Source organism: Eulemur rufifrons, chromosome 30 (genome assembly GCF_041146395.1).
Source record: "Eulemur rufifrons isolate Redbay chromosome 30, OSU_ERuf_1, whole genome shotgun sequence".
In the NCBI taxonomy this organism is placed as follows: domain Eukaryota; kingdom Metazoa; phylum Chordata; class Mammalia; order Primates; family Lemuridae; genus Eulemur; species Eulemur rufifrons.
The window spans coordinates 35,110,433-35,124,971 of record NC_091012.1 but is presented as its reverse complement, the minus strand read 5'-3'; the positions used below and the strand labels follow the sequence as shown (position 1 = coordinate 35,124,971).

At 36.4% G+C, this 14,539-nt stretch overlaps 1 pseudogene; it reads right to left on the bottom strand.

Moving 5' to 3' along the window:
- Positions 1–789: 789 nt before the first annotated feature.
- LOC138379363 (U6atac minor spliceosomal RNA) lies at positions 790–902 on the bottom strand (annotated as a pseudogene).
- Positions 903–14,539: the final 13,637 nt, after the last annotated feature.

Here is a 14,539-nt window from a genome sequence, read left to right as displayed (position 1 = left end):
TCTCTCTTCTTCTCAATTATAACGGTAATCATAATATATTTAGGGCTCACCTGGGTAGTCCAGGATAATCTCCCCATCTCAAGATCCTTACCTTAATCACATCTACAAAGCCCTTGTTACAATATAAGGTAATATTCACAAGTTCCAGGGATTAGGACCTAGATATATTTGGGAGTCATTATTCAGTATAACACACACTCTATTAGACCTGTGAGCTTCTTGGGAATCTATGGTCTTATTAGCCTCAAAATCCCTAGTGCATCACATATAGCAAATGTTCAGCAAATGTTCAGCAAATGTTCCCTGAATTAATATAATTTTATTTCATTTCCATGCTATTATTGTAAACTCCTTCAAGGAAGACTTTGTATCTTTAGCTTTTTTATACCTTCCACTTAGTCTACAACATCAGAGATTCCTAGTAAATTCAATATACTTGAGGAAATATGGTAAAGTAGAAAAAGATCTAGAATCCAGTCCTGGTTGTTTCACTCATTAAAAATGAATTTTAAGGCAAATCCATTTTTTTTTCCTCTAGAATTCTCTTTCTTCATTGATAAAATGGAGAGTAAAGAGTAAGCCTAGCTGATGAGAACCCAAGCCCCTCACTCCTGATTCATCCAGAGCATTTCTGTTTTTATGTTTTATAATACTACTGAGCTTTTTAATACAAAACTTCATTTGAAAAAAGAAAGAGTTCTGCTCCTTTAAAAACTTTTAAAAATTATTGTTCTCTTCACAGCCCATGATGGGGATACTGAAACTCAGAAAGGTACACTTCTTTGCCTCCTGAATTTATTTTCTGAAGCCATTGCCTTGAAACTATTGTATTGAAAAGGCCACCAGGACCAGTTCTGTCACTATTCTGGGAGATGCTAACATTCTTTCCTATCCCTACACAAAGCACAACTGGGTAAGTTCTAAGATATTATATAAATCTAATATCACTGGAATATTTCCTATAGGAGGATCAAAACCCAAATTTGCAGCACAGTTTCATAAATACGAAACCACAGCAATAATTTAGGAAGAAAGGGTATAGTAGAACCAATCAATAGGTCAGGCAACTTATTGTATGCAGTGTGGTGAGGTGTACAAAATACCCCTTGAAAGAAGAAACGGTGTTTTATCCCTAGTCATATGCACACATTTATGTTGAATAGATGACACAGTATCTTCCCCAAAGGGACTTATATCCCAGTGTATTACATCGTATGAACAACTTTAATCTATCTCCATCAGTAAGACAGCCAGGCTGATTAGATTGACTGTGGGCCAATATTTGTAGTCAGTCACATATGACTTACAATGTCTCTCTCTAAACTTCATCTTACAGCTCCTAGAGCTCACAGTCATACATCCAAGAAGTGGTCAATAAAATTACTGATGAGGAAGATTTTAGCTTTTATTTCATGCATTTCTACAGCTTTTCTGAAAAATAAAATAAAATTACAGCCTCATTTTGTTATATGAGGAAAAATCATGTTTATGTACTATCTGTGTGACCTTTAGCAGTCCCTTTGTAACTCAGTGCATCATTTTTCCCATCTGTGAAATGAGAAGACTCAGACTAAATGATCTTCAAATTCCTCTTCAGATTCAAGGGTTTATGATCTATTATTATGTGAGTAAATATATCACTGTAACCCACTAAATTAGTTTTCTTAGTTTCAATAGCTATTTATTTAAAGCTTACTGGGTACAAAAATTTCACTCAGAAAGATAAAAAAGGAGTAGGAAAAAAGCGTTGATTCTGTTAGTGATAGATAATATTATTCCTTGGCACAAATTGTGATTTCTGGATATTTTTTCAAGTCGGCCAAGAGTAACCATGGCAACATAGGTTAAATTGACTACTGCCCTATAGTAAAGTGTCAAAGCCTTAAATTCTTCCTCTGCAGCAATGATATGGAAGTAAGAAATGTGTCACTTATTTCTGAAGCTCAAATAGTTAAAATAAATGCAGTAAGTTGGATAATTTCAGTGGACTTTTCAGAAATTCAGTGACACATCATTTAAGGGTTGAAGAGCAATCTAACAGCTACCAACAAAATATGATTAACATTTTTAATTTCCCATTCTGTCTACACAACTTAAACTCAATAGTCTGAATTCTTGAGGAATGTGATAATCAAGAAGGGATTAATATTGTAAGTTTTCATTATAAAAGTAAAATCTGGTCAATTTTTGAAATAATTAAGATCAGGAAATAACATTTAAATTGTATCATTAATATTATAAGAAAAGATGGATGAAAGATCACATATGTGTGGAAAAAAGGAAAAATAAACCAGTGCATCATGAAAACAAATTTTTAAAAGGTAGAATAATTTAGAAATACCACTCAAAGAAATAACTTGGGATGTATATTGGTTATTTTTATTTTATCTTAGTACATGGTTGCGTTATAGTGATTTGTTATTTCACTAGGAGATATATATTGGCAGTATTTGTTAACATATTGAATTGCTTCCCAGATAAAGACAGTTGAATATTTCTGCTTAGTTCCTCAATATGACATGTTAGGTCCCTAGTACTTCTTTAGCTACTCTCACTTCCAGCTCCAATTTTACCAAGAAGATCCAAGGAGATAGAAGCCATCTTCTTGCATTTCCTCCAAGATCTTTCCCTTCTACTTTTGAAGTCCTCACTCTGTTCACTCACTCCCCCATTTTCTTTTTGTATTTTAAAGAAAGCAATAGGTTCCCATGATTTCAAGTCTAATTCACCCCTACTACCTCTTTGATCCCATTGTTCTCCCAAGCACACTCATCTTTCCTTTTCTTTATACACTTTCTGTACTTCCATCTCTAGTACTCACCTTCTGTCCAGGCTCCAAATCCTACCTTACCAACAGCTGGGTGGATATTTTCAGGTAAATGTTCCTCATTTTTAAATTCAATGTTTTTTTTTTCAATGAAACTCACCATTGCCTTGTAAACTCCTAGATGACAGGCTGCCTCTCCTGATTTCCTCATTTTGTTTAACACTACTGCCCAGTTACTCTGTATCCTCTTGAACCACATTTTGAACCATTGCCCCCGTCACCCCCTACATCCAGGTAGTCATCAAGTCCCACTGATTGTAAGACTACAATATTGATGACATCTGCCCTCTGTTTTGTGGTCAAGTTTACCTAATTCAAGCCCTCATTCTTTTATTCCTAATATTACTGCAAAAACCTCCTAAGTCATCTGTTTCTATTCTCATTCCCTTTCATGCACCTGCTCAAACACATTTTCTAAATCCACAGAATAAAACCTATACTAGTTAACATGTTATTCCATATCCTCAGCAACGTGGGCTGATCTTCCTATGAACCTTGCTTCTTAAATCTACTTAACAGCTCTCTATTCTAGAGATGATCCTAGTGCATTCTTGTCTTTGCAGACCTTGCCCCCTCTATCTGTAGTCTTGTTCTCATGTCTCTTTATCAAAATTCAAGGCTGGTTCAACTTTCAACTCTTCTAGGAAGCCTTTTTTATGCCTCTGTTTGAAATCACCCGTTTCTGCTCTATATCCCTTTAATTCTCTACTTGTTTGTATCAGGCTTTCATTATAGTTGTTATGTTCCTACAAATCCTGACACAATATAGGCACTTGTATGTTTGAAGTGAATTGAATCAATATATAATTAGTCCAATACATTGTTATATGGTTGTGGTAATATTATAATGTTCTACCATATGAAATCACTGTTTTCTTGGCAAAGATTGGTTGAATATAGGTGATTTCACATGGCTTAACATAACACTTAGCTTTACAATTAGATTTTCTCCTATTGTTTTTTCTGGAAATGAATTTTCACAGTTTAGCTGGGCTGTGATTTAGCTAGTTTGAGTGCCATGGTTCTGCTAGTTAGATTATTATTGGAATTCCCACCTTTTTAACAGTTTTATTGTATTCCCTAGATCATGTCACCTAAATCACAGCACTAAGGTCATGTATGATCAAGGCTAACAGCTAAGCACAGTGCATCACTGAAGAAATATTGGCATACACACTTAATGGAAAACAGTCATTTGAACCAAAACCAGTATGCTCAAACATCCTGATTCAATGGAAAGGTATACTTTGTACTTAGCTGATCTGGTTCCACTGAGAGAATGCTACCACATCGTTGCTGCACTTTACAAATGAACTGAATTCTGATTTCGTTCTTTAAATTCATGATGGTCTGTTGATAGGAATTACTAAAGAATTTTCACACATCTAAATAAAATGCACTTGTAACTGCTCTATAATTCATTTTATTCCACTGAGTCCACAGAGGTATGTGATTTCCTGGAAATAGGTGGCGTATTATGATGCCAGTCAGCACATTTGAGTTACACCTTGAATTTTCCCAACTACCAAATAAGCTCTTTGGGAGTCAAAAATACACTGGAAAGTATATGGTTTTATTGTATTATATTTAATTCTTTTCTTTTTTTATTATCTAGGTCAATTAATATTAAAGGTTATAATACATTTTTAACTGTATCTCAGATGTATTGTTCTGGTAATTTTACTTAATAGCATATTACGTGAAGGGTAAAGTGGTTCCTTAAACTTGAATGACTAATTAATATACAACTAATTCTATATAAATGTTCAATAAATAATTTGAAAATGTATCATCAAGTTTTTTTTAAGTAATACATCCTTTGACAAAATCAAGCATTTCTTCATTCCCGCTTTGGATCCTGAAAGGAAGGAAATGGATATCTTGTCAACTGGCATTCTAAAATCGTTGCTAGGTTCAACCTATGTATCTGAGCCAGAGTGAAACCCTTAAAAAAAACTCTTTTCCCACACATTGTCAAAGATGCAGGTACCCTAAAAAGAGGCTCAGTAAATTTCTCTGAGCTCCACCTTCAACTCTTCATTGTCTATCTTGCTCTGGCCCTATACTGTGGATTTCTACAATATGTCATCATTTGTGGATTGTGCTCATTGGCCTCACCCTATTGTTTGGAATTATTGGTTGGATTATATGTTTATCTGGCTTCAGTTTTGGTATTTTCTCTGAATACTGTCACTCAACACTCTGAAGACCAAGGGGCAGATCCCCACACCCTTGGGATTACAGCCCAGGTACAACACGCCAGGCTTCAACTTGTTCAAGCACGGAATTCAGACACCCTGCCTTATCTAATATTGACCATTCTGTAACCTCAAAACCAAATCCACATGCCAAATGCTTTTAAAAGTTTTCAAAAGCCAGGAATCAGGAAACTGCATTTTGATAATTAGATTAAAGATGTCTTTTAAAAAGTAGCCGGAGGTGAGGAGGGAACAATTCAGCAAATGATTTGGAGTTGGAGGAGGGTGTAATTTTTAGTTTCTGCTCAGCCACATACTAGCTGATGACACTGGACAAGTTATTTAATTTCTATGGGCTTTTATTCCTCATGTATAAAGCAGAGATGCCAATTTCTTAAGGCTATTGTAAGAACTGAAGAATATAAAAATAAAACATTTTTCATGCAAAGGAATATCATCCTTATTGAAACTATAAGGACAAATAAGAAGTAACATTTTGAAAGGAATAAAACCTTTGACAATTTACAATGAAGATAACAAAATGACGACCTAAAACACAAAGGGACCCCAGCAAATCCTATTTTTCCTGCAGCTCTTGAAGTCTCCTGGCAGAGTTAATTGTTCATGCTAACTGGTAATTGCCATTTTTTACTTGCAATTCCACCGATTACACCATCAGTCTGATTTCTTACATGCAGAAATAGCTGCCTTTATATTTCATGTCTTCTTTCCAATATCAAGACTAATATAGCACAGTGACATGAATAATAGCCAATCTGCCATAGCGTGTGTTACACATCATAACATGATTCATTGATGCAGTTTTGGTAGTGTAACGCTTCCTGATTTGAAGTTCTGGAGGTCTATGGTTTCCTTCTATATTAACTTTGAACATGCCCTGTCTAAAGCACAATGGCTTTGGACTGAAGAATGCTGTATTTTGAGAGACAAGAACTCTACTGTTCAGTATAGAACTGTGGTTTGCAGGCTAATTCAATCATTTTCTTAGTTCTCTTGCCCTTGTTTACATAAGAAATAACTGTCACACCACAATTTACATAATGATTGGTTTCACAAAGCATTCCATTGCTTTCCTTAATTTCCTTTTTGTAAAGAGCAAGGCTGAGTTAGCTGAGCTACCACCAAAAGCCTTTTAATTGAATGAGCACTCTATAAAGTAAACAAGGGCCATGCTGAGGGCAATCCCATCTATGGCTTGTCTGCTTACTTGTAATTAAAAAAAAAAAATCCCTAGCACTTCCTCGGAAATTCTTTCTTCAAAACTGTGAGATACTCTCTTTGTTCTGGGATATCAAGCCTTTTCATATCCCTATACCTGTAAAGTCATGTAGCTGTAGAAGAGTCAGTTCTCTATTTTTAGCTGTGCTAATGGCCAATTTTCACACAATAGAGAAACTTGACCAAACTGTGGCCTGAAACAGCATGTTAAGACAGGTGACATGTAGACCTGCTGCTACAATCCCAAATCCTGGCTGTTAAAAGCTATATGTGACAAAAGTTAAATCCAGGGCTCTTTAAAGATGGCACCCACAGCACAACTTTGGAAGAGTTATTTTCAGCTCAGTTTCAGATAGACACTAAATTAATGCTCTGAGACAATGGAGGGAAGCCCTTTTATGGGCTGAGGTTGACATTTCCACTGATTGATACATATATCTTGAGTACTTGCCATATGTTCAAGGCTGTCAAAATGACTGAATTGTTTGATTGCGTTAGAAGTCAAAAACAGAATTTTAAGGCAGAGATCAAATTTATGAAGTGAAAAACTTAAAACTAAAATGAAAATGCCTGTACCAGGGTCTGGGCTGAGAAACTTTAAGAATTCCTCAAACAGGGTGTCTGAAGAGCAGGCTGGGGGACAGACACAGCAAGAGCAGCAAAAGCCATGGATACATACATACAGCCTCAGAATGGGACTGGGGAGATAAGGGCAGACCTCTAGTCATCCTGTCTGTTTCCTCTCATAGTTCTCTTAGAAGAGAACACTGGATGCCTATTCTCTTTGACATCCAAGTAAATTAGTCACTTGGTAAATATTAACTGTCTGTGTGCATACTCTTCTCTAGGTACTAAGGAGGGATACAAAGAATGTAATATGAGCTCTAGACTCTAGCATTTTATAGCCTGGCTAGAAAGTAAAGATATCTATGCATAACATTGCTACCCTAAAAGTTTGTGCCATGTGCTAATAGAGGGGCATAGCTTATAAAGGTTATAGAAGTTCATAGTTCTCCATCTGTTTGGACCAATTTCTACCTTTCTTCCCTGACTTCATGAACTAGGGCAGGTTCTTTCATTATAGGCCCTCCTAGAACATCCACTTTTCTTCCTAGTCCTTTGTTAGGTCTGTACTCTTTGTGATTATTTTATTTCTAGCCCCCTCCCCATATAACCTATAATCAACATGAAAGACCAAGGTCATTTTGCAATTCACCACTGTATCTCCAGCACCTTGCACATCTCCCTCTCTTATAGTCAATTTAATATATTTTCTAATATTTACATTTAATTTAATTTATTTTATTTTATTTTTTGGTGTTTTATCACCATTTCCATTTTATTTATTTATTTATTTATTATTATAGGATTGTTTTAATTTTATAATTGTTTTGTATTTTTAATTTGTATTTCAGCATATTATGGGGGTATACAAAATGATTAGGTTACATATATTGCCTTTGCCCCACTCGAGTCAGAGCTTCAAGTGTGTCCATCCACCAGATGGTGCGCACCACACCCATTAGATGTGTGTATACCCATCCCCTCCTATCCCCCACCTGCCCGACACCCAATGAATGTTACTATGATATGTGCACATAAGTGTTGATCAGTTAATACCAATTTGATGGTGAGTACATGTGGTGCTTGTTTTTCCATTCTTGGGATACTTCACTTAGTAGAATGGGCTCCAGCTCTATCCAGGATAATGCAAGAGGTGCTAATCACCATTGTTTTTTTGTGGCTGAGTAGAACTCCATGGTATGTATACATATACCATATTTTATTAATCCGCTCATGTATTGATGGGCATTTGGGTTGTTTCCACATCTTTGCAATTGTGAATTGTGCTGCTATAAACATTCGAGTGCACGTCTTTTTATAATTATTAATAGATATGATTTACACACAATAAACTGAATTCATTTAAAATGTTCAAGTTTTCATTGCATACAGCCATGAAACCACCATCACAGTCAAGATACAGAACATTCCCATCACCTTCAAAAATTCTCTTGAGCCCCTTTATAATCCATCCCCACCTCTGATGGGAACCATTAATGTATTTGCCACTATAACTTAGTCTGAATTTCCTAGAATTTCACATACACAGAATTGTACAGTACATACACTTGTGTCTAGCTTCTTTTTAGCATAATGAGTTTGTGATTCCTTCATGTTATTATTGTGTTGTCCCAATAATTTTTCTGCATCCTTCAACAGTATTTTTTGACAAAGAATGCATTTCCATTTCATTATCATATTTTCTCATATATTATTTCTGTCATTACACCATGGAAAATGATCAAGTGTGTTTCAAGTGGTGTGTGATATTTTGTAATCTGCTACAGTAATAAGCAAGAATTCTCAGGAGAGGCTTCAAAACTTTTATTACTGTTAACTGAACTTGGATAAAGGATTGGAATGAGTATTACATGATTTTAAACATTTGAAACTCCGGAGTTATTAATAATTTTCTTTTTTTTCTTCCTCTTGATGGAGTCTTCATCAGATCTATTAGATAGTCATTGTTTTCACCTTGTAATATAGCCAACTAAGAGCTTGTACCAGGAGTAGGAGATGTATCAGATCTACCATTTACTTGTCATTAATTTGTCCTTTTATTTGTATAAGCCTCAAATCTGAGTGTCTTTGAGGGAATATTTTTAATTTACTTGTCAATTTTGTCAAGAATTGTTTATTTCAAGCTAGATTTTTTTAAAACCCACAAATCAACTTCACTGGACTCACAGAAACTGTAAATCATTTTAATCAGTGGAAAGTGAAAGGATGAGCAAAGACATCATAACAAACCCCTGTGTGTGTTTGAACCCCCAGTCTTTCCTCAGGACACCTGGCCTCCTTTATGCCTTAGGTGGTCATATAAACACCAAGTGAGGGTGCCAGCACATATCTCCACATTCAATATTAATAGAGATTTTTTCCTTACTTTTTGAGCTAAAATATATAAATAGAACATACTTCACTTTGGAGACCATTGTGAGGCAATGGGGAGTTATTGAGAGTCTATGAGCAGAGAAAGGAGCTGATTAAAAAAAGGCAATTTTAATTACATTAACCTGGTGATACTATACAGCCTGCATTGCAGGGATTAGACACTGCGGGTAGAGGGAATAGATAGAGGTTGTGTTTGTTTTTATTTCCATTTATTTTTAATTAGTATTTTTAATTACTATACACTCAAAGTGAAAGATTTAAAGGAATAATGGTATAAAGGCCTCTTCCCCTCCTCAACTTTCAGCCCAACTCCTCACAGCTAGCTACTGTTAATAGTTTATTGTGCATCCTTCTGGATGGCTTCTATATTCATATAACATATACATGTAAGCTTATCCTTGTCTATTTGCTTTCATGTCATTAACTGTTCACACTGTTCTGAACATTGTTTCTTTACTTAACAATATACCTAGGACCTCATTCCACATATGTAGATATAGAACCACCTCGTTCCTTTTCAGTGCTACTAAGTATTCCATTACATGAATATGCTATATTTTTTTAACCAGTCCCCTTTTTCAAGAATTGTTGATCCTTGTGAGAAACACTGTAGTGAACATATGTGTCTTGCATAGGATTATTTTCATAAGCAACATTTCCTGGATAAAAGTATGTATCAGTTTTTGTCATTAAATAAAAAACTGCCCTGGGAAACAACAGCCATTTATTTGTTCATGATTTTGTGGGTTGGCAATTTGGGCTGGGCTCAGGTGGCATGGCTCATCTCTGCTCTACATCATGCCGCTTGGACCTGCTGATGCATTTTCAGTCTGTTGGTGGGTTGGATGGAGGCTGGCTGTTCTTAGATGGCCCTCCTTGCCTATGATGGGCCATAGCTGTGAGGGCTGCTACAGATGGGATGGCTGGGCCTCTTTTTCTCTCTACATGGTCTCTCTCCATGTGGTATCTCATCCTCAAGGAGGTTAGCCCAGGCTTGGTCACAAGGCTGTTGTGAGCCAAGCAAGTGAGAGCAGAAACTGCAAATCTTCTTAAGACCTAGACCTTGAAGTCACATACTGTCAATTCTGCCATGTTCTATTGGTCAAAGAAAACCCATAGCATCCCAGAGTCAAGGAGTCAGAAAATAATCCACCTCTTGATGGGAGCTGGGACAAAGTTACATTGCAAAGACGTGTGTTCCTCTTTTACCACAATTGGGGGGTTGTTTCTGGTGGTTCCAGCCCCAGGGTATTGTTTGGCCTAAAACCGGTTTGACAAGTTAAGTCACTGGGCTGTCAACTTTTGATCTGCAGCCAAGATTCACACTGGTTGCAGAGAGAAAGTGTCTTTTTCTTGTCTCTCTATGTTCTTCTGGAAAGAGTTGGAACCCATTCTACTAAGTGAAGCATCCCAAGAATGGAAAAATAAGCACCACGTGTACTCACCAGCAAATTGGTTTCCCTGATCATTACCTAAGTGAACATTTGGGAATAACACCAATTGGGTGTCGGGTAGATGTGGGGGGTGGGGGAAGGGATGGGTGTATACCTACATAATGAGTGCAATGCGCACTGTCTGGGGAATGGGCACGCTTGGAGCTCTGACGGGGGGGGGGGGAGGGGGCATGGGCAATATATATAACCTCAACTTTTGTACCCCCATAATAAGCTGAAATAAAAAAAAGACGTGTATACACAAATGGAAGAATATTTTGTAATCATCTTTATAAACAATCCTCCACAAACAATGTGTATTTTTGTTTTGATAGATCTTTCTAATTAAAAGAATATTGTAATATTCAGGTCACTGTAGAATAATAATACAAGAATGATGCAGGACACATTGTAAAGGAAGAGCCAAGAGAATTTGTTAACTAATCAGCTATGAGGCGATACGCAAGAATAAAAAATAATTTCAATGTTCTAAACTAGACTTCATTGCCCAGGCTTGGAATTTAGGACTGGAAGAAACCACAGGACTAACCTGCTCCAACCCTGTCTAATGCTCAGATTCCCTCTACAAAACACATCCCTAAGGTTCTTGAGTATCTCCAGTAATAGGGACATCTCTGCCCCCTATGACAGTCAATTCCTCTTTTGGAGAGTTCTGCTACATGGGTCTTTCCTGAGTCAAGCCACACTTTGCCTCCCTGAAACTTCAACTCCTCAGTCCTACTTTCAATCTGTAGAGTCCAAATCAGAAATGATTCCATTTCTCCTTTGCCATAAAGCCTTCAACAATTGAAGCCAATTACCTTGTCCTTCGTTAGTCTTTTCTTCTCTAAACATCCCCAGTTCCTTCATCTGTTCCCCATATTACATCTCTTCCAGGATATTCATCCTCTCTATGAATAGTAATGTGTGGATATGCTCCTGTTTGCCAATCCCTCTCTTTCTCTCAAAATATAGTGTACAGAATGCAACATAGTACACAGGATGTCCTGACTAGTATAAAGCAAAGCAGAGCCATTATCTCTTTTCCTTGGTCACTCAATTTTGATTAATGCAAAACAAGACTACACTAGATTTTTTTGGATGCTGCCTTATTACACTTTACCCATTTCTACTGTCAATAAATGAATAGCCTGTGTTTTTATTTTTTTCAGATATGCTCTTTTTTAACACTGTGCTAGGAGATAATTGAAAAATCTTGTCCTTCCAAGCCAGGAGCTTTCTGCCATTCTCATGTGACAATCTTTTATATAGATATATAATTTTTTTTCATATATATAAAAATATATTTATATATAGTAGGCTTAATAAACTTTTGTTCATATTCTTAGAGAACAATATCAAAAGTACTGGGCCATTCTATTTCCAAATAATTTAGACATTGCATGCTTTACAAGGGAAGGGAACAGAACATGAGATGCTCTGCAAAAAATGTTTTATCTTGCTTTTTTTTTTTTTGAGACAGAGTCTCACTCTTTTGCCCTGGCTAGAGTACCGTGGTGTCAGCCTAGCTCACAGCAACCTCAAACTCCTAGACTCAAGGGATCCACCTGCCTCAGCCTCCCAAGTAGCTGGGACTACAGGCATGTGCCACCATATCCGGCTAATTTTTTCTATATATTTTGATTTCTCCAGATAATTTCTATTTTTTAGTAGAGACGGGGTCTCGCTCTTGCTCAGGCTGGTCTCGAACTCCTGGCCTCAAGCAGTCCTCCTGCCTCGGCCTCCCAGAGTGCTAGGATTACAGGCGTGAGCCACCGCGCCTGGCCACTATCTTGCTTTTTGTATGTTGGTTATCTTGTAATTTTTTAAGTGCAGAGGAATCCCACTTCTCAATGTCTCAAATGATAAATGAAAACTTGTAAGACATTAAGACTGTCAATCATCTTGGTTATAGAATCAATAATCAGGTGAGCTTGGCTCTCCTGAGAAGGTGGAGAGAAGTGGAGTTTACATTTTTCCAATTTATAAAACAAAAGAAAGAAAAATTATGAACATAGGGGTGAAAAACCATTACAGGTGAACACTAATTGTTCCTTAATATTATCTTTGGTAAAAAAAAAAATATGGAACTTTTTTTGAAAAACTCTTTTGACTTTCTTTCTGAGTCCAAATCTTTCTTTCACTTAACTGTCTCATAAAAATAATCAGTTAATCAATTTAGGACTTGGAAAAGAAAAATGTCCCCTGATATTTGGCTTAGAATTCCCCTAACATAAGGTAGCATTTCCCTAAACTATGCTTGCAGAACTGGCTTTTTTTTTCAGCACACATACAAAACGTTATATTTATTTATATCAATCAAAGTTCATTCTTTAGATTCAAACTAAGAGTCCAGTTTGGAGAGATCTATAAGGCTCTTGATTATGTCTTAAAATATTTGCTGTCCTTACCAAATTCATTTCCTAAGCAGATTTTATATGCATGCTATGAATGTCCTCACCCAAGTCATGAAAAAGTTGTTCAAAAGGACAAGCCCAAATTTCCAGCTCTGCAGTATGGCACTCGAAAATTCCCTCCAGTACTGCAGTGAGCCACAATCAGCACCTTTTTGCCTATAGTAAATCAACTTGGACTGAATACACCAACCTCTCCTAGGCATCTAGCCCATGCTTCTCTAACTCATCCAAAAGGACATAATGAGAAACGCTAATATCTGCTTTCCCAATGCCCTCTTTTGTTTTCCTCCCTGAATTCCTGGTTAAGGTTGATCCACGGACTGGTGTTTAAACTTGAAAGGAAAAGGCATTTCTAATGCAGAAATACTTTCAAATGTCCATAAATTTCTTTAATTTAAAAATTCCAAATTCATCCATACAACAAATAAAGCAAAATAGCCCAATGAATACTATTCTTAGCTCAATCTGCCAGAGCACATTTGCATAATATCACAATGTACTGATTTCAGCTGTTTGTAATATCAGTACCAGACGGAGCAAGGCCAGGAAACAGAGCGGAAATGGCTGTAGATGCTACAGTACTGCTTTTCATGAATAAGAAGCATAAAGAATGGCCTCCAAAAAATAACCCTTGTCAGAGCCTCAAATGGGTGCTGTCTAAGGAGTATTGATTGATCTCGACTCGCCAGGAAATTAGAAAGAGGAGAGTCATAGTGCAGCAATTCATCTTTGTCAATAAAAGGAATCTCTGTTTCTATTGGAAACCATTTCTGCTGGTTCATAAGATGCAGTCTTCAGGAACTATATATTTCTGTAGAAATTTTCATGTGTTATCTTGGAAAGTCCCTCAATTGTAATAATTATGTATGCTTACACTTGTCACCTTAAAGCACTTTTAATCATATTCACCTACCAAAGCAAAGGTAGGAGTGAGATATCGACCCAAAATACCAAAGGATTTCTTAGTATTATAACATTAAAAATGGGGGAAAATTGTCACTTATGTCAATGAAAACTAAAATTTACATTCAATTATGTTGTCCAGACAGTAATTTTTTTCATTAGTGCCATGAGAGCAGGGATGTTTTATGTTGCTCAATGCCATGTCCCCATCAATGCGATGAGTGCCTGGAACATTGTGGACACTGAATAAATATTCATGAGATAAATAAATGAATTAATGGATAACTACTTCAAAACATATCTACAGAATTTCTACTATGGGTAAGGCACCAGATGCTGTGGAGAATAGCTATTCATTTATTCAACAAATATTGAGTGTCTGCTATGTCTCAGGCACTGAACTAGATTCTAAGAATATAACTAAGGAGAAGATAAAGTGTGCCCTCTTACAGCTTATAGTCGAGTGACAAGTACCAGAAGTGAAAGATAGGTTCTCTGCTACTGGGAATTAGCTATTTTAAGTTGAGTTGGGGAAGCAAGACATAAACACACAAAATGTAAATA